Source organism: Camelus bactrianus, chromosome 11 (genome assembly GCF_048773025.1).
Source record: "Camelus bactrianus isolate YW-2024 breed Bactrian camel chromosome 11, ASM4877302v1, whole genome shotgun sequence".
Lineage (NCBI taxonomy): Eukaryota > Metazoa > Chordata > Mammalia > Artiodactyla > Camelidae > Camelus > Camelus bactrianus.
This window is the reverse complement of record NC_133549.1, coordinates 76,553,090-76,578,946: the sequence shown is the minus strand read 5'-3', so window position 1 is coordinate 76,578,946 and position 25,857 is coordinate 76,553,090. Positions and strand designations below refer to the sequence as shown.

At 39.0% G+C, this 25,857-nt stretch overlaps 1 protein-coding gene across 4 annotated transcripts in view; it reads right to left on the bottom strand.

The window, feature by feature from the left end:
• The window catches only part of CCSER2 (coiled-coil serine rich protein 2), a 121,648-nt gene extending 98,623 nt beyond the window's left edge, over positions 1 to 23,025 (bottom strand). Inside the window, exon 1 of one of the 4 annotated variants that reach the window (XM_074374322.1) lies at positions 22,783 to 23,025. The gene's annotated coding sequence lies outside the window, so the exon portion shown is untranslated. Of the gene's footprint in view, positions 1 to 8,213; positions 8,323 to 22,782 lie in introns of those variants that run through there. The other 3 variants (XM_074374323.1, XM_074374321.1, XM_010963078.3) reach the window with 3 other exon arrangements.
• Between the last annotated feature and the right edge of the window lie 2,832 nt (positions 23,026 to 25,857).

Genomic DNA, 25,857 nt, shown 5'->3' with positions numbered 1-25,857 from the left:
TTGCTACTTCAAGATCTTGTACACTGGATCCCATTTTTATACAAGTAACATGGTAGGTAGGTAGGTAGAAAGAAAGAAAGAGAGAAAGAAAGAGAGAAAGAGAGACAGAGAAAAAGAAAGAGAGACAGAGAAAAAGAAAGAAAGAAAGAGAAAGAAAGAAAGAAAGAAAAGAAAGAAAGAAAGAAAGAAAAGAGAAAGAAAGAGAAAAAAAGAGAAAGAAAGAAAGAAAGAGAGAAAGAGAGAAAGAAAGAGAGAAAGAAAGAGAGAAAGAAAGAAAGAAAAGAGAAAGAAAGAGAGAAAGAAAGAAAAAGATTACACAGAGATGTGTGTGCACCTGTATATTTAACAAACTGTTAATGGTGATTACCATTAGGGAAGTGAGAATTAGGTGAAGGGAAGACTTCTTTTCACCTTTAAATAATTACTGTTTAAATATTTTAAATATGCTCATACAATTGCTGTTTAAAAAGTTTTAACGAAAAAACTGCATTTAAAAAAAATTTATTCAGTATCAAACAAGACTCTTAACAAAGGCTCAATCTAGCCAAAAAATTATTTAAAATTCTGTTAAATATTATATAAAATATACTTAAAAAACATAAAAATGGATGTTTGGGGAAAAAAGGATTTTTTTTAGTCAATAGACATTATTTTTTCATAAATTACCATTTAAATTTCTCGACTTCAATCTCAATTTAATGTTTCACTTATCAATTTTATTGTTAAAATTTTATTAAATTCACCATTTCCATTCCATAATTCTAGTTCTTACCCTCACCATCTCTTTCTGCATTACTACAAAGGCTTGCTATGTTATCAAGATTCTGACCCCACTTCTAGTCAAACTGTCAACAGCCACTCTCAAAGCACAGATCTGATCATGTCATTCTACAATTAAAAACCATGCGTAGCCTACGAACAATAAAATAAAACCCAAAATCCACTGCACAGAGATCAAGCTTCTCTATTCGTTTCTACCCTATCACTGCAGAGTTACTATACATTCAAGCCAAGATACACTGTCATTCCCCAAAATCCATCCTGTAGTTTCTACTTCCTATGCTTTTGCTAAAGCTGTAAGGACTACCTTGAAGGTCCTACCCTCAAAATCCAAAATCACTACACTCACAAATCTTCCCAGCTAAAATTAATCTTGCATCCTTCTCTATTCCCTTCATACCAATAATACAGGTAATCTGTCTTACAATCGTGTGCATGTCTATTTGACCCATAAGAAAGTATGAGAGCATAAACTGAAGCCCATATACTTTGGGGCCTGATAGGACCACGAATATGATAGACTCTCAACTTTCAAGTAAATTCATAATCTCTTAGTGCAAATTAATTTAGTAAATAGTAAGTCAAGCCTGAAAAGTAATTGCATTCTGGCCTGTGATTAATTGTTAGTAGCTGCCTTGAGCAATATGTTGGGAAGGATTCTGAGGTGCAATCTAGACTCTGCAGAAAAGAACCACGACCAAACAGCAATACCTGCCACAACAGCTTATCCACGCCAGATGACTGCCACCCCCATTTTCTGATAATGACCTTTACCGCAAAACTCCACACCTACAAATACTTTCAGGATGACCCTAAGAAAGCTGGTAATGATATTAGATGTAAGGGTCATTCTGCAAATCACTAAATAACACGTATCGAAGATTCTGCCCTCTGGTGAGTCAGTCTGTGAGTCAGAAGGGCTTTAACATTTTCCTGCCAGCCACAAGTAAAACGGAACATTCTGTTCTTTCACTTCTTTGTACTTCTACCTGACTGTCTAAAATGAGAGTAATATATGTTATCTCCCAAGAACATCTTAAGTATTAATAACTCAGAGGCACAAGATATGCCCAGAAGAAAGACAGTGTTACTACCAAGTGTTTGGGGTTCTATCACTTGGGGGAAAAAAAATTAGAATATGAATGCACTATTTCCTATCAAGAATATTTATTGATTTCTAAATGCACAAATAATTGCAACATAAATGATATCTATCATGTTGGACTGTGGCCTTAAGACTAAGCTATTCTGACAGCTCAACTGCAAAGTTTCCAAATCTGCTTATATGATGAATATTGTTACTTCATTTGTTGATGAGCTGCCTTTTGTCTTTAAATATTCATGAAAATGTTCTCCTACATTTGCTTATTGCTTTGAAATGAAATGAAACAGACATTGTGAGTCTGCTTCATTTTAGTAGTTACGCTGTCTTTGATGCACTTTACCTGATATGCACTCGGTTAAGCAATTAAAAAATGCAGTCATAACAACTTGAAAAAGTAGATGTTGGCTACATCATCTAATGATATAATCTCTGAAATACTTCAACATTGTCTGTGAGCTTTAATTTAACGCTGAACTAAGAATAATACCTGGTACAGGGCTTAGAAATGCCTGAGATTTTCTAAGTTACCTTCTGTAAGAATAATTTTTTTTAAATAAAGCACATTTAAAGTATGGTGGTTCACTTTTGAAAGAATTTTCAAAACTACTTACAAATGCCTTTTTTAAAAAATTGTAAATCAAAATGTTTTGTCTGAAAAGGAATCTACAATTGGATAAGAAAGGAAAAGGCGCAAATATTAGTAGGCACTTACATGACTGGTACCATGCTTACCACTTTATCCTTGTTAATTGTTTAATCTTCCTAACATTATAAGGTGGTAGATTTCATCCCACTTTAAACAGATAAACCAGGATTCAGAAGGGCTAAAATACTTGTTCAATGTCGATACCGAGCAGGACCCTGTTGGCGCCACCCACCCCCAACCCCATCCTTGCCTCTTGTTTATAGAAAAGCTGAAGTCTCCCAGGCCTCCCTGAGTCACAGAAGAGCAGGCTCAAGCCGTTGATTAGGACAAGCCTGCAGGCACCGGGGCATGGCAAGGACTCTGACTACCTATCTCAGAGATTAACTGAGATAATTCCTTCATTTCCCTTTAAAACAGTCATGGCTGAACAGAATCTTTGGAGATAGTTTATGGTGGGGGTGGGGGAGATGCTGGGTCTACCAGACTGCAGGCATTTTGATTAAAAGCAATTTTCCTTTTTGTTACCAAATCTGTTGCCCCCAGGATCATACCCTTGCCCCTCCCTCAAATAGAAACCAATTACTCTTATCTAAGTCTCAGGGGGCAGCTACAGACAGAAACAAGACTGGTTAGAACCTATGGAGCCCAAGATGGTGGAGTATTTGACTTCCAGCGGATCTCAGGCTTCATCATACACTCAATGTAATGTATTAACATGCTAAATGACACACCCACCAGTACCATGACAGCTGACGAATGCCAGGACAATAACCGGAAAAGCCTGTACAAGGACTGAAAAGCTCAAAGGAGGACTGACTGGCTCTGTCACACCAGGTAGGAGGACATGATGGCAAAAGCCTCCCATAAAGATCCACAGGTCGTAGCTGCCCTTACTGGCCATCTTGGCTGCGGCTCCCCACACAAGTGCCTTTTCCTCACTTGAGAACTTTACTTCCTTCTCCCTGCTAGAGTACTTTCCTTCCTTTTCCTCCTTTGAGAAATAAAAGCAGTTTTCACTCTGTCCCTCTGCCTCAGCTGTGAATTCTTTCCAGCTGGCAGGCAAGGACCCACACTTTGGTGGGCCTCCTAATTTAAGGGTCTTGCTATCTGCCAATAATGTCACAAGTTCATAAACTATTGAAGAGAATTCAGGTTCAAGTCTACCTCATTTTGGGATCCATGAAGACTGTCCTCCTGACAAAGTAATGAAATATTCTGAGAGGTTTACTGATAGCTAGGGACAAGAGTGAAGGAAGGAACTGGATAGCTAAGGTTCGAAAAGAAGACTGAAGAATCTAGGTATTGATTAAAGAAGTTTTTGCAGAGGAACAAGTAAAAACTTTCACTTTTTCAACCTCCTTTCATATTCATTACTTTATCATCTGAGCAACCACCCACTTACATTCTTTTTTTAGTTTTTCAAATAGCTTTTTAGAAAATATGAATTGCATGCATTTTAGGGATTTTTACATAGGCATAAATTCACCAGAGTCCAAGAGCAATGAACTGAACAACAATGCTGATGACTACATGCCCCTATCAGTCATTTGTAAAGATAACTACATCTTTTTTTTTTTTTTTTTTTTTTTACTTTATGTTACTCAAGCACTTCTCCCATATCCCCTTCTCCCATGTTTTTTCTGGCTGTCATCTGTGTCAAGCTGATTCAAAGGCTTGATTATAGCAATTAAATAAGCAAAATGACACCTTCAAAAGTAAAGATTTAGGGGAAAGGGTATATAGCTCAGTGGTAGAGTGCATGCATGCATGAGGTCCTGGATTCAGTCTACAGTACCTCCATTAAAATAAATAGGTAAATAAATAAACCTAATTACCTCCCCCAAACCAAAACCAAACATAAATAAAAGTAAAACTTTAAAACAATACAACTTCATTCCAGATTCTTCATGGTTTTAGAGTGCACACCAAGCTCAACACAAACCCTATTATTGGATCAAGCTGACCTTTTTTGTCCTCTAGCCACTCATGCAGACAGGGACCAAAGTAACTTGTGAAAGATGGGCTCATAATCACTTTGGGGTTTAAGAACATTAAATGATATTATTAACCATAGATTGAATGTATATTACTTTCTGAAATTTTGAGGGACAAGGACAGTACTAGCAGGTAAAGAGGAACCAGAAGCTCCCCTGTCAAACCATAAACGCTCTCTCTCCAAATTTTATTATTTAATTCAGGTAAAACTCAATAACTCCATAGGGCTCTCAAATGAATGGGGACTCCTATTTCTTGTCAACACGCCAGAAAGTGCTCCTCAGACCACTCCAGATTTATATGCTCCCTTCACTGGAGACTAAGTTCTTTGAGAATACAAACTATGTCTTTCACTCACCTGTTTCCTCACTGGACATGGGCTGGCACATAATTGGCATTTTACGAATGTAGGTTGAAAGCAAGAACAGCATATCCCTTAACAGTGACTTTCTGAGAATTTTGTTAGTTTTACCTCAAATCTACAATATAAACATTTATACATATAAAGCATTAACACGGCCAGGCACAAAATAGGCAGTATATTTTAACTAGTATCTGAGGTCCTACAGAACTGGCTTATAAGCTTCTGTTTATGAGCTCCTATTTTCCTAGGTAGAAAGGTACCCAAGTTTATGACGATTTTTTCCCAGCCTTCCACAAACCACACTGGGTAAGCCCAATGAAGGAGCCAATCTCTTTCCTGATGGCTTCCTTCTTGCTTAAAAATTTATTCTAATTTGGAATCTCAATGCCACATCCATGACACCTAACTCTTCAGTTGTTTTTTTTTAAGGAACTAAAACTTTTGGCATAAAACTAAATTACAAAAGAAATAGGACATAACACAATGAGTCTGCCTGATTGTGCTCTTTAAATGCTGGCTCTTTGTGTGATTTAATTACAAAGTATTTTAGATAATTACTCTGCAACTTTTAACGGAACTAGGACACCCGTACTTCAACATTTTTAAAAAGCAAAAAAATCCTCAAACTAGTTAATGGTATTCAATCAATCCTAAGAGGTACTGACACTGAGAATCTCCTTGATTTGACAAAAATCAAAGTGATTAAAGTTAGATACAATGTTTGCATCTGTAAATTGATCATGATGTAAGGCATGAGGACAATTTAATATAAGAGCAATCTTACTGTTCTTAGGACTAACACAATCCAACTTGTTCCTCTGAGGGAAGCCCCACCTAATTCACTGCACACCTCTACCTCAGATTACTACACCTTTTTACTAGGCATCTATGAGACAAGATCCTAAAATAAAACAAGGTAAGATACAATGCCTGCTAGGAGAAGTTTATGATCTGGCAAAAGTAGTCATGTTTTCATTGTGGTAATGACTTAGAATACATTAATTCAGTCATCAAATATTTATTGAAAGCCTTTTTGAAGACATCTATTAAAAGATTTATTACAAATCAGGCTCTGTGCTAGAGGCTGTGGATACAACAGACACTCCAATACAGAGGAAAAGACACAGAGACAAGGAGAGGACAGTGAAGTACTGTAGTTGCTATAGAAAAGTATGGGGTAGCACATGTGGGCACAAATAACAATGGCTTAATTGGGAAAAGGGGGTTTCATAAATAGCTTCATAGAGGAGGCAGTGCTTGAGCTGGGTCTCAAATGATGAATGGCAAATAACAATAAAGAAGCTGCATGTGAGAAGCAATACAGCCTAAGTAAAGAGCATAAACAAAAGCACAGAATCAGTACAGCACAGTCAGGAAATTGTTATTAATTAAACAAGGACAGTGAACAGGTTCGAAGAGAAAAATATGCAAAAACTTACTTATTCATGGAGCACAAATCACAAAATCTGTTTCTTCTTCTGTAAGTGTAAAAAGTTGTGTAGAATAGATGAGAGAAAAATGTCTAAGAATTATTCAAAGTAACAGTAAAGTCAATTTCAATGAAAAACCCAAGGAATAATCTATTTTTTGAAGAAATTAATACTTCAGGAAAACTTTTACAAGAACGTGAGGGAAAGGATTGGGGGGGTGAAAACAGAAAGCTGAAAAAGATGCTCAATTTAACTCTAATAAGAGATAAAAATGTAGCCAGAGGGGAAGAAGACAATTACCAGAGCCTTCTGAAGAACCGAGAATAAATATACAAATTGCAGCTTTTCTCAAGAATATCACAGTAAGAAAAAAAATTCACTCTTTAACAATGAATTATAATATGGATAGGAACTGTATCTTAAAATAACCCTCTATGCAAACATAGCTAAGGCCAAGAAAATGGGACACTGAATGTGAATGAGACAACTACTACAACCAAAAAAGAACGTAAGTCAACGAAGCTACTTCTCACCACCTAAAGAAATTAGAAGTGGATAAGAAATCAACAGAGGAAAGTGAAGAGCAAGCTCTAAACAAGAAGATGACATAACAGTACTGCAAGTAGAACTATCTGATTCAGATGACGCAGAGAGAAGTTTTGAAAAGCAGTTTGGGGAAGAAATCTTAAGTGCAAAGGGAGATACTGAACTGGAAGCCAGTCAGTTTCATCATCAAAAGGAAGTTAAGGAACAAATAAGGAAAAATGAAACTATAAAATGACAGCTGGGAAATTTTCAATGAGACAAGAGGACAGATGAAGGAAGACTGGTATTTTTGTAGAGGTAGGAGGTGAAGTTCAGGGAAATCTAAAACTTACTATAGAACAAATAGAAAGCAGAGATGTTGGAAATACATGTGGGCATTGACTATCCGAAAAGGAAAAATACCAAGTGGAAATTCTGATTGATGTAACTGAGAAATCAAAACCCAAACTGTCTACAGGTGAAAAAGAGTGATGTGATTTGGGGTAAATTACAAAATAATACTGGAATGGACCACCATAAGGAAGAACGCCAGCAAAAGAGGATAAAAGTTGCAGATAACCTCAAAAGGCTTTGTCTGAATTCTATAATCAAACTGTCGATGAACGATTAAGGTAGCTTAAAGATTGTAAAACAGTGACACACTCAGTCTCTTCATGTGGAGTGATTTCATCTGCGTGTAGTAATGGTCTCGTCAGATCAAAGGAACAAAGCGAATCACATTCAGTGGACTTAGGGACAGAGTTAAGAAAATTGTCTGCAATATTTTTTAAAACCTGAAATGGTACTACAAAACATAACTATTTTATGTAAACATTTCTGGTTTTGTAAGTGTCTCATACAAGGAAAACCACTGTAGAACCTAAGATGGGTACAGGTTTAGCAGTTTTTATAATGTTCAGTTGGATTTTTAAAATTAATTTTGCAACATTTCACAGAGTCACTGTATAGTATACTTTGGAAATTAGATTTATTGTAGTAATATCGTAAAGAAGTTGTTTCCTACTTAACAATGCATCAATACCCTTGCTACCCAGAACAGAACAGAAAACATCAGAAGGCGTTACACATAGTGAAGGTATTTCGTGACCCTTTTGTTTCAGTCATGTGTATGTGTGTGCAGCATGTAAAACATTCTGAACGTTGTAAGTTTTAAAATACCCAAGGATAAAACATTTTATTGCAATGTCTAAGAACTTTTCCTGCACAGGTTTTCCTTAAAATGTAAAGACCTTACCAACACACTTTCGTATTTACAGAAAACCTTATACCCTGACTGCCACTCATCCAGAGGGCTGCTCCCCTAATTCTTCCCCTTCCCCCAGTGCTTCTCCCCCATAACCAGCTGACCTGAGTAGACACGGTCACCTGATGGCCAGTATACAGAACTGTATATCTTGGGGCCCCGTTCACTCACATCCTCTCCCTCACCTCACATTCAAGATTTAGCCTCTTCACCCTGAAAAGGAATGTGCGCACACAAGTCACCAGTTTGTCTGTCTTCACTCTCATGAGTAATCCCACCCCATACAATCGCTTACTCTAGCACTAACTGTAGAATTTTCTGCAGTAATGAAAGTGTTTGACATCTGCCCTGTCCAGTACAGTAGCCACTAGCTCTTGAGCCTTAGAATGTGACTATGGTGACTAAGGAACTGAATTTTTATTTAATTTTAACTCATTTAACTTCAAATAGCTACACGTGGCTAGATGCTACCATAATGGACAGCACAATCTTACACACAAACATAAAAACAAAGTATTTATCCATCTCTCTTTCTGTCGTCTCAGAATTCTTCCCCAGTTACTATTTCAGAGAAAAAAAATCCTCTTGTTTATTTTCACTCCACTTATAAATCAAAACCTTAAGGAACAGGAGCTAGCTATGCAAAGAGTACTCTGGAGCAATGAAAAGCCACTGAAGGTTACAAGTAGGAGAGTGACATGATGTGATTTCGTTCCTAAAAGATCACTCTGGCTGTTATGTGAGAATGAATTGAAAGGGAGAAACCAAGGAAGCAGGGGAATCAGTTAAGAATCTAGGCAGAAAGGAATCCAGATGAGATATGATGATGGACAGGTAGGCTGAAGTCGATGGACAGAAAGGAGTAGAAGAGTTCAAGATGAATGGGGGAGACAGGAGCTACAGCACTTGATGGGTTAAACGGGAAGGGATAACCAGGGAGTTCGAAATTTGCAGATACTAACTACTATATATAAAATAGATAAATAACAAGTTTATACTGTACAGCACAGGGAACTATACAATACCTTGTAGTAACCTATAATGAAAATGAATACATGTATGTATATGTATCACTGAAACATTATGCTGCACACCAGAAATTGACACAACATTGTAAACTGACTATACTTCAATTTAAAAGAAAAAAACGCACCCCCCCATCCCTATTCTTAGAAAATACACGTCACAGTATTTAGGGGTAAAGCTTCACAGTGTATACAACTTACTCTCCAATGCTTGGCACGTGTGTGTGCGCATATGCAAGAACATATGTACATACAGACAATTATGTACACATATACATATATATGTACATGTGCGAGAGAGCAAATGATAAGCTTAGGTGAATCTGGATAAAGATTATTTAGATATTCTTTGTACTATTCTTACTCTTGCCATTTTTCTGAATATGAAATTATTTCCTATTAAAAAAAATTTTTAAGCCATCAGTCCTAGATTTCTTTTATTCGTGCTAGATAATTTCAATTCTTTTCAACCCATCTTATATATATTTTCCCCCAAGCAGCCATCTTGTCTTTTCCATCACTCAGAGCAGTGTCCCCACCAGGGAGACAATCAAACACATCAGCTCTACAAAGAGATGGTGTAACAAGAGGTGAGGACTCTGACAACAAGCTTCTTGCAATTTGCAATCTCCCATGAAGTATATCTATATTTCTGCTCTCTGGAATGTTCTATGCCCTATGTCCTGAAGGCTGCTACATGACAGCTCTCTGCTCAAAATGCCCACTCACCACGTTGGTCTACCCTGAGAACACCCTCTGAAGACTTTTTTCTTTCTTTCTTACCTCCTCCACAAAAGAGCTCCCTAGGCAGGACAATATAAGCCAAAATGATACACACACCCCTCTCTAAACTTCAAAAGGCTACAATACAGAATGCTCATATAGATTTTCCAAGGTAATTTCCAAGTGAGAATCTAGTGCCAGCCTCATAAACCCTAAACTTATCAGAATGTAGGTAAAGATCAACAATGCAGCAACAACAAACACTAACAAAAATACACTTGACACTCCTGCAAAATATTCACAACATGTAAAACTCAATATTCTGAAATATGTGCTAAATCATCCAGAATACCAGGGGCTCACGTTTTAAAGTGCTTTTTTCTGCAAATTTGGACTTCTTTAAATGTTACAAGCAAGACAAATTTTAAAATCTGTGAGCAAACCAAGAAAAGAAATCCAAGAAACTAAAGAGTTCTTCTGTGACTATATTTGGGTTCAGAAAAATAATGATTCAATACTTAATGACCTGTGCTTATGAAACATACTAGAGGACGTAGAGGTAAAGTGATTACGTTACCACATCTGCAGCATCAGCATATTAAGCTGGCATCTTCCGGGAACATGTAACAATGGTATCAGGAGCCTCTCCTGGGTATCAATTGACAGTTAAACAGTATCTCTTCAAAGTACTACTCAAATATATCAGCTTACAATTCCCCACACTAAAGCTCCCATTGTCATCTGTTCTGTTTCAAGATCTTCCTATACTTAACTGCTCCTTAACTGGCTTTTGGACACAAAGCATTCAAGTGTTGCTGTCAAACTTTTCATCTCTTTCCTAGCTCATTAAGGAAATGTCCTACAAGATTATTTCTTGCACTTATCTTTTCTTGCTTTCCTCACTACTCCTTACAAATCATATTTCTGACCCTTAAGCAAACGTCTTGTAAAAAGCGTAAATTTCCTAATAAGGCTGCCTAACAGAGATATTTAGCAAACTGACCTTTAATGGATACACAAGGTTTAGTCTATGGTTCAAGCACTATTCTAGGGTGGCAGACCCAAAACTATTTTACCTTTGGCATTCCTATAAGACACAACCAACATGCATTTCCTACAGAATATCCAGGACCAAGCAGAAGACTTACTTTCAAAGGGGCTTTTTACAATGGTCCACTCAGGATATTAGAGCCTGGCCCAAGGAAACAGTAAAGGGAAAGGAGAGGGAACAAACAGCTCTATCAGCAAAATTTGACCGCTGAAGGAAATGAGGGATAGGAGGATAGAAAGATAATTTCCAGGTTTATAATTTTGGTAACTGAGTGACTGACAGCATCACTAACCAAGACAGGAAATGAAGTGAATGCATTAATCTGGAGAAGACCATGTACTTAATTTTTGATGTTTTAAGTTTCAGGTTTTTCACTAAACGATCATATGGGCGTTCTAAATAGCAAACTTAAGGACTGGAATGCTCAAGAAAGAAACTGGGCTGCAAACATGAACACAGAGATGAGATCATGAAAAGTAACATGTGTTCAAGAAAGCATAACAGAATGAAGAAAAAAGAGAGCAAGCTGAAACCCCAGGAAATATGAACATTAGTTATGACAGGTGAGAAAGAAGAGGTAAGAATGAGAAAGACGAGAGAGTGTTACCATGGAAAGCGAAGGAAAAGAGGGCGTCAGGAACATGTGCACGATCATCTGAACGGTTCACACGCAGGATTTAACAATTAGGAACTATGTCCAAGGACAGATACAATTTCAGTAAGCAGAGGAAGCAAGAGTAAAAACACCGTCTTGGGCCAGGGGAAACAAAAAAAGGACGAGTGTGAAGTATATTTGGAACAGAACGTAAAAGAGTTTTGCTGGAATGGAAGGTTCACGTAGCAGAAGGCAAGAAACAAAGTCTGGGCCAAAGGCTTCGCATTCCAGATTTTTGTTCTAGTTTAGATTTCATTCTGTGAGAAAGAAGTTAAGCCCAGTAACCTTTTTTTTTTTTTTTTTCCTTTTTGAGACAACTACTCTAAGTGACAGCATCCATGAAGAACCAGAATGACAAGAGAGTTACGGCAGAACAAGCTGTTAAGCACTCTTATAATTATTTAAACATAGTAATGAGGGCCTGAAAGAGGCTGGCAGTAGACAAAGTAAGAATTACAAGGAACATGAAAGAGAGATTCTCTAATCCCAGGGTGCCCTAGATATTCTACTATTACTATATTATTCTACTCATCACATTGCATTATAATCATTCATGGACTGAGATCTTCTCTCATTCGGCCTCTCATCACTAGTACTAACAAACAGGAACACAGGAAGTGGCCAAAAATTTTTTCATTGACTTACAATAGAACTCAGTAATGATACAGAAGTGACACTTAAATTTAGTTATGGCAGAAAAACCTTAGTGACTTATAAGATGGTGATATAGAAAACTCTAATGGAGAAGTCAAGATGGAGTGTAGGGAATGAGTTTAAGATATTTTTAGGGTTGAGGGGGGTGTGTCTAAGGACAATATCCAAATAGAAATATCAAAGAGAAAAAATGAAACCATTAGAGAAAAAAAATGCAGGGATTAGAGGCACTGACCGTCCATGCAGCCAAAAATCAGAGTATAAGTTATAGTCAGTCCTCCCTGTACTTAGTCCCTCTGTATCCACCAATTTTACCAATCACAATCATGCAGTACTATAGTATCTACTACTGAAAAAAAAAAATCCATGCATAAGTTGACCCACGCAATTCAAACTTGTGTTGCTCAAAGGTAAAGTGCATTCAGATATTCAGACAAAGAGAAATTTGAGATAATGAAATCATCAACAAATCTTATTATTGACTCCTAAGAACAAACACTTAATAAAATACCAATTTCCTAAGACATTTTAGGGGTATAACTCTGTCTTTGCGAATGCTATCTGAATTGCTTATTTGCATATTCTGTATAAGTTAAATTGATGTAAAAGCCCAACCAAATAGGTCAATCAAAACTGAGTCAATACTGAATAATTATTTGCTTTACTTGATCATTCATTCAACAATTTATTGAGTGACTATCAGTTTGATTTGGAGCAAGGAGGACCAAATACAAAGCAAATAAAGTAAAATACAGCACATACTACAACAAAATAACTGCAAAATGTAAAGGAAGACAGGTAACAGAGAACAGAGATAAAATGGAGAATGGTTAGATGATGAAAATACACCTAGAAGCTGTCCTGGAAGAGGAGACATCTATGCTGAGCTTTTTAAAAAGATGAAGTGTTTTTAACAAGATAGCTAAGAAGTTGAATGGTTTTCTGAAAGAAACAAATAGCATGTACAAAGGCACGGAGACGTCAAAGAGGGGCTCATCTTCGTGGAACCATGACAGAAGATGAGGGCCACAGCTCATGGGGGACTTTCTGTGCACTGATAAGAAATCTGACCCTTATCCTGTAGTCCTGTGCTCAGAAACATCAGATGTGCATTAGAATCCCCTAGGGATCCCCTAAAGCGAGAGTGCAAGTGCAGACAGGAGGCGGAAAAGAAGAGGGGGAACTAACTTCCGTCGACAAGGAGCCACAGAAGGTTTTAAAATAATAACAGAATCTGTTTCAAGTATCCAGTAGTCAGTAGCATGGATGAGTGACTAAGGGAAGAAAATCTAGAGGAAAACCAATGAAGATTAAGAAGTGACTGCAATAATGCTCCAGCACTCAATATTGACAAATACTTACTCAAACGTAAGTGAACCACAGAAAGAAGCACATAAAGTGCTATAAAAACTGTAATATGGGCTTTCAACATCAGTTTCTGAACTCATCTCAGATAACAACTCAATAATTAGAAGCAATTACAGTAAAAGTGCAGTCAGGGACATTAGAAAAAAGAATGGGAAAAAGAGAGGCCATCGAGTTTTCCCCTTAGAAGTATTCCATTTATTCCATTTAACGTAAAAGGTTTTTTCCTATTTTTTTTTTCTTTTTTAAAAAAGTACTTCATAATATAGCGGGCAGAGACTATCGAATCAAAATTCTGAACCTATCACATGGCTACTGCTGAGAACGATAATCAGGGAAAAGTTACCAGAGAAAAATAGGTTAACAACAACAACAACAAACAAAAGACCATTTAACAGATTCCTAGTAATTCATAAACAGATTTTGTTACCCACATATAAAAACTACCATTTTAAACTGATGAAAATTCACCAAGTTGGGGAGAGGGGATGTTCTTTAACACCTCTCTCCACTAGCCACTGTCCTCTTTTGAAAGAATAGGTCAATACACATTGACATAACAATAATAATGTTAGTCCCTGGGGTCACAGATTAAGATAAAGTTAATTTCATTTATTTTTCAAAGAAACGTCTTATAATATTTTTCTCCTCTCTCTACTGGATCATTCTATCAGCTACAAATACTTTTTATTTATACAAATGTACTGGAAAAGACCCATCTTTAAAAAAATAAAAATTCCTTGACTCCACATCCCCTCTAGCTATCACCCTGTTTTTCTCAGTTTCATTTTATAGTAAACTCCTTAAAAGAATCGGCTGTCTCCGATGCGTCTCCTACAGTCCTCTCTTAAAACCTTCTCCAAAGAAGTTGTCATCTCCATTAGTCCACCATGAATAAGTTAAGGTCACCAATGATTTTCATACTGTTAAATCTAAGTCACATCTTAGTCCTCGATCTAACAGCAGCTGACTTCCTCCTTAAAATATTTCACTTGACTTCAGGGATAGGACTTACTCTTAATTCTCCTCCTTCGGAGGGCGCGTCTTACCCTCCTTTACTAGCTCGAGCTCTAACTCTCCATCTTCCAGTCTCTCTCTGTGTGCTAGCATTACAGAACCCCAAGCAAAGTATCTGAACTTCTTCTCCAGTCGCACTCACTCCCTAGAGTATCTTAGTCAGCTCCAACGGTATTAAATACTATCTCTATGTCAATGACTGGAAATTTGTATCTCCAGCCCCACCTCTGACCTGACTTGCAGACTCATGTATAGCCAGATGTTTGGGCAGTATCTTCACTTGGACTGCTAACTTAACATGGCCAAAACTGAACTCATTCCTTCCGCCTAAAACCTGCTTCTTCCCCAGTCTTCCTCATCTCGGTAAATGGCATATCCATTCTTTCAGTTGTTCAGGCCAAAAGCCCACGTACAATCGACCATCAAATTCCGCTGGCTGTGCCTTCAAAATGTATACAGAATGTGAGCACTTCTCCCAACCCTGCCTAAAATCACCATCATCTCCTACCTCAGATTATTGCTGGAACCTGCTGAATTATCTCATTATGCCCCACCTCTGACATTCTCTACATAACAGTTGAGAGGTCTATTTAAAACAAGTCAAAATCCTTCGATGGCTTCCCACCTTTGGAAAAGCCAAAGTTCTATTAGCCTACAAAGCCATATATGATCTATTATGCACTCTCCGCCAACCCCCTATCCCCTCCCTCACCTCTCTGATCTCATCTTCCACCAACCACTCCCCTCAATGCCTCCACTGACCTACTTACTACTCCTCAAACAGGACAAGAATGCTTCAGACAAAAGTCATCTGCACTCTTGTTCCATCTTCCTCAAATGCTCTCTTCCCTAATATCTGCGTAAATTAGACCACAGTCTCATTTCTTCCACATCTCTGCTCAAATACCACTCATCACTCAGTCCTCTCTAGCCGTCCTGTATAAAGCAGCAGCATCCCCCTTGCATGTTCTTTCCACCTCACTCTGCTTTTTTCCCACGGCACTGTAACAGGTGACATATTACATATATACTTATTTATTTTCTGTATCTTATTAGAATGTAAGTTCCACAAGGTCAGAAAATTTGTTTTCTTTGCTGCATCATTACTAGCAAGTGCTCAGCAGGTATGTGTTGAATGGATAGATGGCATGAATGAGGAAAATCCAGGCTCAGGATCTGGTCTCAAAGCCTAGGTTGAAGAAACTTACAGGGGAGAAATTCTCAAGTCTTAAAAAAATGTCAACTGCAAAAGTGGCCACAACAATGGCCAAGTCTACAACTCTAGCTGATGACAAGTCCAGACTATCCTAAAATAAATAAAATAAGCTTGAGAAAAAAAAATTAAACAAAGGAAAGAAGAAAAAATGGCCATCCCTGCTTCCCTATTACTTGTAAATAAGTATCACCTGGATATGTTTCCTGTAAGCTGGCCTACCAAGTCAGACCAAAATATCACTAGACCCATTCTACACATTTAAATAGCTATTATGAATAATCCCTGCTTTTCTAAGCAATGGTCTTCTGAGAACATTGTAACTCCCAACCCTAACACTGGCTGCCAAGACATAATGGTCAGAGAAAGCTCTCAAATTTCCCCAAAGCACTCAGGCTGCAACCAAATATCATTAATATGATGACAATAATTCAAAGTACCTTCTGGTATCCGCCTATCTCCATTAACTCTAGTGCATTCACTAGGGGCTTAGTCATCAACGATTATGGTATCTTTGTATGGGGGGTATGTGCGTGTGTGCGTGTGTGTGTGTGTGAGAGAGAGGGGGGGGGGGAGAGAGAGAGAGAGAGAGAGAGAGAGAGAGAGAGAGAGAGAATATTCAAAGAAATAGGACCTGGATTTTTTTTTCCTTTCATTTTAAAGAGGAGGTAGATTGCCAGGGAATAGAAAGCATCTGTTAAGATACCAGAGGTCACCTGGGCTCTTCAACATGACACCAGAATAGAGACTGCAGAAGGACCAAACCCTGAGATATCCAGCAATCCTCAGCTAAAGAGCTGTCTTGCATCTCCCATTACCACACACAGAATTGAAGATGCAGGGCAGGAGACCATGCCGAAGTAGACAGCTGGGCGCAGTAATGGGGGAGAGGACAGTGGTAACAACCGTGGAAAGGAGGGGAAGAGGGGAATAATTACCCATGTTTTTTCTCTTTTTTCTCTTCCCACTCTACTTACCAAGCACAGAAACAGGGCACATGCATACTAGGAAAGAGAAGACAGACAGTGAAGGATAAGGATGTGCTGAAGCAAATGATAGCAGAAGAAATCAAGCACAAGCTTCCTAAGTGACTCTTTGAAAAACAGACATATGAAGTGAGTCAGGAACTGACCAAGGAAATTTAAAACAAGTCTCCACACCTTAGATAACTATGGAATTATACAAAGAGAACAGACATTCTAAATTATTTGGAATGATGGTCCTGGGGTTATTTTAAGATCAACAATCCTTAAACATGATCCAAATATTTTCAAACTAACTTACAGATCAACCTGGAAAAGGTGAAAAACTTCAGCTTTCAGGGAAGCAGCCTTTAAGAATCCTCTGGCTTCCCAATGAGTCCAAATCTCAAAATAACCAATTAGAAGTCTTGAAAGTCAGAGAAGTAACTCCCACAGCAGAGGAGTATTCAAGAGCAATGAACTCAGCAGAGAAAAGCTGAAAACTCAGAGATTACACCTATCATGCTCTTGATTGGTCAGTTCACTTAAAAAAGAAAGAAGCATTCTGATTGGTTGCTCTCAATGGGCTGAGTCACACCCCAGCATCAGCACCTGTAGCAAGCAGGTGTTGGAAGCTAAAAGAGGCCACAGGATACTTTGAGAAAGGTACTGGTGTGGGGAGGAACGGGTGTCAGTAAAAATGAAAGGCTATTTAACTCTATACAGCCACTGGCCATCAGCAAATCACACTGGGGCACACCAACCAAAACTGTAGCCTGAAGTGGCGTTCTCTGTTTACTTTTGTGCTAATGCTTCCCTCTCCTTAACACTCCTCAAATCCTGCACTGATGGATCACCCTTCTCCTTGCCAGCTGACAGTCTCTAGAGCTGCTCCTCCTCCAGCCACTCTGATTTTGGTGATTTGGTGTTTCCCACCCCCAGTTCAGTCTCTTGCCATCTTCCCGTATTAGCTCATGCCTTCTACTAAGCCCCTGTCCTTGGCAAGCACATAATCCAGTGGGGGAGGTAGATGTGTCACTGAATTAGGTACAATAAATCACAGTCAGTGCTATGAAGTGCTGTGAGCGCATATTCACCTGTCATTACTCCTTTCTATAACTTCCAAGTCAACAGTCCAGCTTCCCACTCTCCTACCAGTTCCTAAGCCCTGTATCTTTTCATAATACCCTCTGATCTCCACTTTCACTTTGCAGTTCAGGCTTTGTTTCTCATTAGACTTATTTCAACCACCTCTCATCAGAAACACAGTGCAATATATTTCCACAATGCCACATCAGCCATCTGCCTAAAAGATATAAGATACTCTATCATCCCTCTGCTTTGAAACATCTAATATTTTTCTAGTACCTAAGAGATAAAGTTCAAATCCTTGGCAGGGAAAATATGATAATATAATATTCTTTTCAAATAGAGCCCTTTAAAAGCAGGCAGACTGAGTTCTAGCTCCGGTGCTACTAGCTGTGTTACCTTCAGCGGGTCGCTTTACCTCTCTAAGGTTTCTCTTATTTGCAGAATGAGGACATGCAAAGAACCTACTCCTAGGGCTGTTATGAGGATTAAGTTAGAAATTCCATCCAAGTACCAGCAAAACACCCAACATTCAATCAATATTCACTATTACCCCCGGGGACTGTCTCATCTATCTAGAATGCCTCACTCCCCAAAGGAAGCAGATAACGAAGGGTTTGTTTTCACATATTTTAGAATAGTTAACAGTAAGTTAAATCAGAAATGATCGTCTAGTTAATCCTGAACCAACAAAAACTTCAATTAGCCAACATATTGATTTCATGAAACTTTTTCGTTTGTCTAAATTTACTATAATTTATTTAAAAGACAAGTGCCCGTTTATAAAAAAAAAAAAATTACCAGGTTAGTTTCATTTTGTTTTGTTTTCTATTCAAGTTCAGGAAGAAAAGAGGAAGCAGTTTAACAACTGAAACTCACTTAGATATTCATAAGAATGTGTCTCTATAGTATAAAATACACATAAATTAAACCCAATCTCAATTATATGTTATTTGTTAAAGATATATACAAATAACAAAACGAGCTCTAGAAGCTTAAAAAAATAAAAATACGCATCAGATGGTGGAGTAACGTTTGTTCTTGGACCTCACAATCAAAAAATGAAATCAGAAAAAAATTTTTAAGTCAGAGATTTAAAAAAAATTTAAACTGTAAAGTCTACAACAATAAAAATAAAAATAAAACAGATCACAAACATATTTCAAGAGATGAATGTATTTCTGGTGTTAGGTGCTAACAAAAACTGGTAAGATTTCAGTAAATTTATGGGCAAAGGACAAACAAGTTATACAAAGGAGAAAATAAAATTAGAAAAATACTGCATTTCCTTTTCTATTGTGAATAGCAATCTTAGATAGCAGGTACCCTTATATCCATTTGGGGGTGGAGGGGACACTTAATAGGAAAAGCCTGTAAAAGTAAAAAATAAAACTGGTCAACCAAAGTGCTGGAAGCAAATGTAAATCAATACTACCTTTCAGAAATAATCTGACAATATTTTTCAGAAGTGACAAAAATTTTCATAAGTTTTGATCTTCTAATCCCCCTTCTGGGACTTTAGCCTAAATGAAGGGAGCAAAACCAAGGACATCTACATGTTAACTGCATCCTCTGAAAAATGGGAAGCAGTTTGGATGTCCAATTATTAAAAATAAGTAAATCAACTCACTGTAACACTGTATAATAATTTAAATGTATAAAAACTATAGCAATAAGAAAACATTAAATATGAAAGCAAATATTAAACATTTTATTTATGCTTTGATTGCATTACAAAATCAGGTATCTATGACAAGAAATAAATAAAAAAAATTTTATTTTGATTTTTTTTTCTTATTTCTTTGACCATTAAGTTGCCTGCTGGAACTGACCTGGCCTACCACAGTAAGTACACATTTCAAAACTAACTTTTCAGAGGCATAAAACCACAATTTTTCTTTCCCCCAAAATCTATCACATAGGAGAAATCAGATAGGTTCTTCTCACATACAGACTAGCCATACATGTAATTTCAGCCATGCTATTAGCTAGCTGTAACCTTATTTTATTAAAAAAAAAATCTCATTTTACCATCAAAATGTAACTGTATGTGGGGTCTCCATATGGTGAGCAGAAGCCACTTATTATGGGACATCTGGACAGCGTGCCCCAAGCACTGTCAAAAGCTCTCCTGACAAGTGGGATAGTGAAGCTCGGGTTTCTCCTGTATCCCCAAATGAATCATCATGTTTCTTAGCCACTCCAGGGCTCTAAGATCCTGGAGTGGCAGGCAGCAAAGCAGTCAAGGAGGTTCGAAGTGGAAGCTGATCCTCTCCCTCTGAAAATTGGCAACCTCTTCATTTTCCCCCAAAGCACCACAGAATAATGAAAAATACCCAAGCATGACGTAGGAGATGTGGGATCCAGGTGACTCAAAGCAACCTCAAGCAAGTTACTCGCCCTTTGAGGCTTTAGTCGTTTGATGGGTAAAATTTTTGAAGTTGCACCAAATAATCTGTTAATTCTTTCAAGTTCAGTATCCTATTTGTAGACCACTTTAACCAATGGTAGGTCCAACTCTCTCAAAAATCCCCCATTCAGACTGTAAAACAAGACTCAGGAAACTGGGGGCAAGGGCACAGATAGCAAAAGACCCGGACTGTATCCTAGCTCTGTCCCTTTCTACCTACACAACCCTGGCCAAATTTCTTTGTCTCAAAAAAATCCTAAGACTAAAGAAGCAGCAATCCTTACTGGTCATACCCTTTTTATTCTGGTGTCATAAAACATTGTTTTTTCCTGCCGTAAGTGGGGTTTCATCCCTAATCAGCAACAATTTTGACTTCATTCTTGGAAATTTTAAAGTACCTTGTGCAATTTTCTCTTCTAAGTTTTCTAACATGGAAAGAGGTAGTACTCTATCTTAAAGCTCTATTCAAGATTAGGAGCATTCCTCAAAAATGTAGTCAATAAACAGTTTGTGAGCACCTGTGCTGTACAATAGCATGTGTTAGAGTTGCAAAGGTCCCTTCCCTTAAGAAGCCCAAAAGTCTGGTGGAGACAGACATATTAACAAATCATTAACTACCAATTGACAAATGCTAACTGCAGAATGTACAAGGTACTAATGGATCAGTGGAGACAAGGAGGTTAAGATGCCTGGAAAAGAATCAGAGGTGATATTTTGGTCAGGTTCTGAAGGGCAAGTTGTTTACTAGAGAAGAATTCTCTAAAGAGGCAATAGTGTAAAACCACAAAGGAAGATGTCATCTTCAGAGAAATCTAAGTAGTCTTTGTATGGAGAGGACAGGCAAAAAAATGGCAGAAGATAAAATTAGAAACGGACGGGGGAAGGCTATAGCTCAGTGGTAGAGTGTGTGGTTAGCATGCACGAGGTCCTGGGTTCAATCCCCAGTACCTCTGTTAAAAAAAGAAAGAAAACAGACAGACAGACAGACAGATAAGTACCAGAAATTGTGAAGGACTTTGACTTCTATCAAATACAGATTATGAAGAGTCACTGATGGACTTTTAAACACGGAATCAAAGTCCCCTTCTTCCACCAAAGAAGTTCAGTCAAGACAGCAAACAAAATGCAGGTCTGGATGTGGAGAGGCAGAATAAATTTTTTGCTGTGTTTTTTTACAATGAAGAGTTCTTGCTGTTCAGGATGGCATGTAGCAGTTTCTTACTATGGCATAATAATACTACGCTTAAGTTAAAACAGTATGAATTACAGCTAAAGGGGTCAAGAAAGTGTGTGTTTACCTAAAAATTATTTGACATGAGTGTTGTTGAGAACACTAAGAAAAACAAAAAAATAAGAAAATGCTAAGTAATAAACGAAGAGAGGTAAATAGAAACAACATCTGAGAAGACTGATTTCAAGCAAAACATTCAGGAATGTTTAAATCCTTATAATGCATCGATTACAGATAAGACATGGGTTTTGTGACTATCATTAGAAGGCGAGTATCTCAAATTCCTTCTGGTTAAAGAAGAGGTACCACCACCAAATTCTCTTTAAACTAACAGACGATGCTTTAAAAAGAAAATAAAAACCGGGCAAAATTAATAGGTTCCATTAATATTTTAATGCTCAAGAAAAAAAGGAGAAAAGGAATGCCTTTCAAAGAGCTATTTTGAAAAACCTAAGCTCCATTTACCCCACCAAGGGAGTGAAACGTTCACACTGCGATCCGGGATTACCAAGAGTCCCTGCATCAGTAATTTCCACACTGTTCAGGCCTAGACTAGGCACAGCAAGCCTAATTGGCTGGGTAGCCTACGAAGATGAATTTGCAATTATTGAAATCCAAACTCAAGCTTAGCTGTCAAACGCTCTCTCAAAGAAGTCATTCTCTTTTTACCCGACAAAAAAGTAGATGCATTAAAATAATAATAATAATAAAAAATACATATATATATATGTATATATACATATATATATGTATAAAAACAGCAGACGTCTAAAAAGGAGAGAGAAGCATTTGAACCTACAGCAACGGTGTGGTCCACCAAAGTTTTCTCTCAGGATGTGTCTTAGGGTGTGTCTTTGTTTGGGCCCAGTAATTTAAAAATTAAAAAAAAAAAAAAAAAACAGTCATTCGGGGCACCCAGGTACTTTCCCTTACCAACCCTCACAAGCATCCTGGCTTTGAAATCACGGGGTATCTCTGCCTCGCCCTGATTTCTCCCTAGAGAAGGGCCGCAGCCCCAGCGGCCCAAGGCCCCCTTGCGCCTGTCACAGCCCCTGGGGCGGGGGGCGTCCAGCCTCCAGGCTCCACGGTTGCCCTGCCTCAGGCGGCTCCCGGGGGCCCGAGAGGGTCGCCCCGGGGGGCAGGAGGCCGGAGGGCGTCACGGCCTTATCCCAGGAACCTGGGCCTGGGCCCCGGACCGCGCCCCCCGCCTGGGGCTGCAGCTGGCGCTCGCCCCGCCCGGACTCCGGCCCCTGCTCCCGCCCGGACCCCAGCTCTCACCGTGCGGAGGTCGCGCTGTCTCCTTGGCCGCGGCCCGGCTGCGGGTCGCCCAGAGACCTACAGGCCCAAGGACGGCAGGTGAGGCGAGGGGCCGTCCATCACATCCCCGCCGGCCCCGCCGCCAGATCCGCAGCAGCGAGCATCGGGTCCACGGCCTGAGGGAGCGCCGGACTCCAGAGCCACCGCGCCCCCTCCCTCGGCCGGCGACTGGGACTCCGCCCTCCAGGGCTGGCGCACTGCGCGCGCGCAGCCCCGCCCCCCGGGGCTCCCATGCGCAGGCGCGAGCCTCTCAGAGCTAGGCCCCGCCTTCGGGCCCGCCCCTGCCGTCTGATTCCGGCCTCAGCCCACCTCTGGCGCCGCCCCCGCTCTCTCGCCAGCCTTTCCCAGGCTCCGCCCCCACTTCGGGACACGCCCCCCCCTCCACTGACCTTGCCTCTCTGCCCCCTGACTCAGGCTTTTTGCTCAGCCCAACCTGTGACGCCAGCCTTGGTGGCTTACCCACCTTTAGTCGGCCTCCTGAACCAACATTTGTCGCTTGACAGCGGTCAAACCTGTCATCGCCTCCCAACCCGACCCCGAAAAGTTAGTTGTAGTCTGAGCTTTGGGAGTGACATGAGCTCCCCTCCCACCTTTCGGTAAAGTGGACACCTCCAACATTCTGTGTTTGCAATCCATCCCTGTTCCCTGCCCTCCCATGCTTGTTCTGGGGCATGCCTAAACCACTTACCCTGCCTACCACACCAAAACACGGGATCTTGCTGAGACTGAGGGGAAGGAAGGGGCACCCCTCGAGTTCTGAGAATGAGAACAACTGTGTGACACCATCAATCTGGGTTTCTTTGGCCGGGAACCAGGTCCTCCTTCCCTTTGGGGCATCCATCACCCACAGGCCTACTTTTCCCCGAAGGCTGGGCCTGTTGAATGCCCTTACCTTGGAGGCCTCTTGGGTCTGGCTGGAGCAGCTCTTAATGTGGCAATATACTAGCTGTTATCTGAAATCCTTGTGGGCCACACTTATCAACAGCTCCACTGCAGTAAACTATATTAAGGGAGAATTTCTTGAAAGATATCCATTTCCTCCATGTCTCCAGATCATTGATAATCCGAGGGGAAAAAAAGTGAAAATTACCAGACTGACAAGAGGGGACATGCCTGATTTGTAGAACCACATTTCTCTTAATAATATACTTTATATTTGGAAAATAAAGAGTCGTTCTTTATATCAACTCCTAAAATTAAAGACTGAATTTCTTGGATAGTAAAGTTTTTATTTAAAGTATTGAGAAAGACTAGATCCAGACACTACAATTTATCTTTGGATTAAGTCAGGTCATTAGAAAGGCAAATACCAGACTGAACACTTGAACATATCTCTCAAGAACATCCCTCAAGAAATGCAGTTACTAACTGTACTTTGGAGTTTATGCCATCAGCTAAATTACGAGGTGGTACAAGAAATGTCTCCTTACAGTTTGTATAGGGGAATTGGGGAAGATGCTACATGTTTGACAGCCTGCATATGAGGATCTGGGCAAGGAACATCTCTCGGGTCCCAAAACCAGAGAGAGCTATGCTTCTCCAAACTGCTAGGCTGCTATCTTGTGATTCCCTGAAGACTTAATGTGGTCAAGTTTTCTCTTTTCTTTGGCAGCTCTTGAGTACTGTCACCATTCCTTTCCTCCTCTACAAAGGTTACTAGGTGCTTGCTTTGTGTGAATAGTTCCCAGCTTCCTCTAATTTTCCTTATTGCTATTTAGTCTTTGTCCCAATTTCCTCATTTCTCTGGTCATTATCATGTCATATTAATTCTTTCAAGCTTGTCAAGCTATATAAAAAAAGCTTTTAATATTAAATATAAATATATATATTAAATATAACTAAAATAATATGTTTATATATTTATATATATATTTTATATATATATTATATATATATATAATATATATATATCCTTAGAAGTCTTCTCATCAGTGAGGTTAAGGGTAAAAAGGCAGATCAAGATGAGCAGTTATTCACAAATTTAAGCATGTAACAGAATCACCCGGGGACCTTAGCAAAGCGCAGATTGCTGGGCATCACCCCTAGAGTTTCTGAGTCAGGAGGCCTAGGGTGGTACCCAAGAATCTGTACTTCTAATAAGTTCTCCAGGGAATAATGCCCAGGGACCTCACCTTTAGAGCATTGCACTAAACTTACCTCTTCAACAATCTATGCTACAATCATCCTAATCAGGTAGATGACCATCTCCCAGGAACCCTTGAATAACTGATGGGAGACAGAGGTCTAAGTGTTATGTATTATCATGTGGATAAATATCACAACTGTGGCAGCCTTCAGCACGGGCTAGGCAGCAGAGAACAGCTGAGAAGGCCAGGGCATGACCCCAGCACCATGAGCTGGGGGCATAGAACAGAAGATGAAGAGTCAAGGGCAGATGTATAATATGCTGTGGTGGGAATATTGGTTTGACAAAACTTCCCTGTGTTTTTTGGTTGGGCCTAGTGGTGTCAGGGCACAGAAACTGGGAATCAGATGATGTTTTGGGGATCGCATCCTGGAACTTGCTTATTAAGAAATACAGTATGATAGCACAGAATGCCTGGGGGGTAAGTTGTCTGACTTACAGATGTTTATATGGGTTTGAGTCTAGAGAAGATTCAGAAAGAATGTTTACACACTTGCACTATGCGTTTTTTTTATTAGATTTTTAAAAATATACACAATAGAATCATAATAGAAAAACAAGGAAAAGACTTTTCTCATAATTCTCAAACAAGCACACTTACTACAATCACAATAATATTTCAGTGTATTTTCTTTATTTTATAGACATCCCTAACATGTTTTACTTGTTTGGAGTTAATATTTCTAGGGACTTTCTGCATTTATTTATTTATTGCTTAAATAACACATATTTATTATCTTTGAAAACATGCTCGACATCACTAATCATCAGTGAAATGCAAATCAAAACCACAAAGAGATATCACCTCACACTTCTTAGAAAGGCTATTGTCAAAAAGACAAGAGAGAAAAAAGTGCTGGCAAAGATGTGAAGAAAAGAGAACACTCATG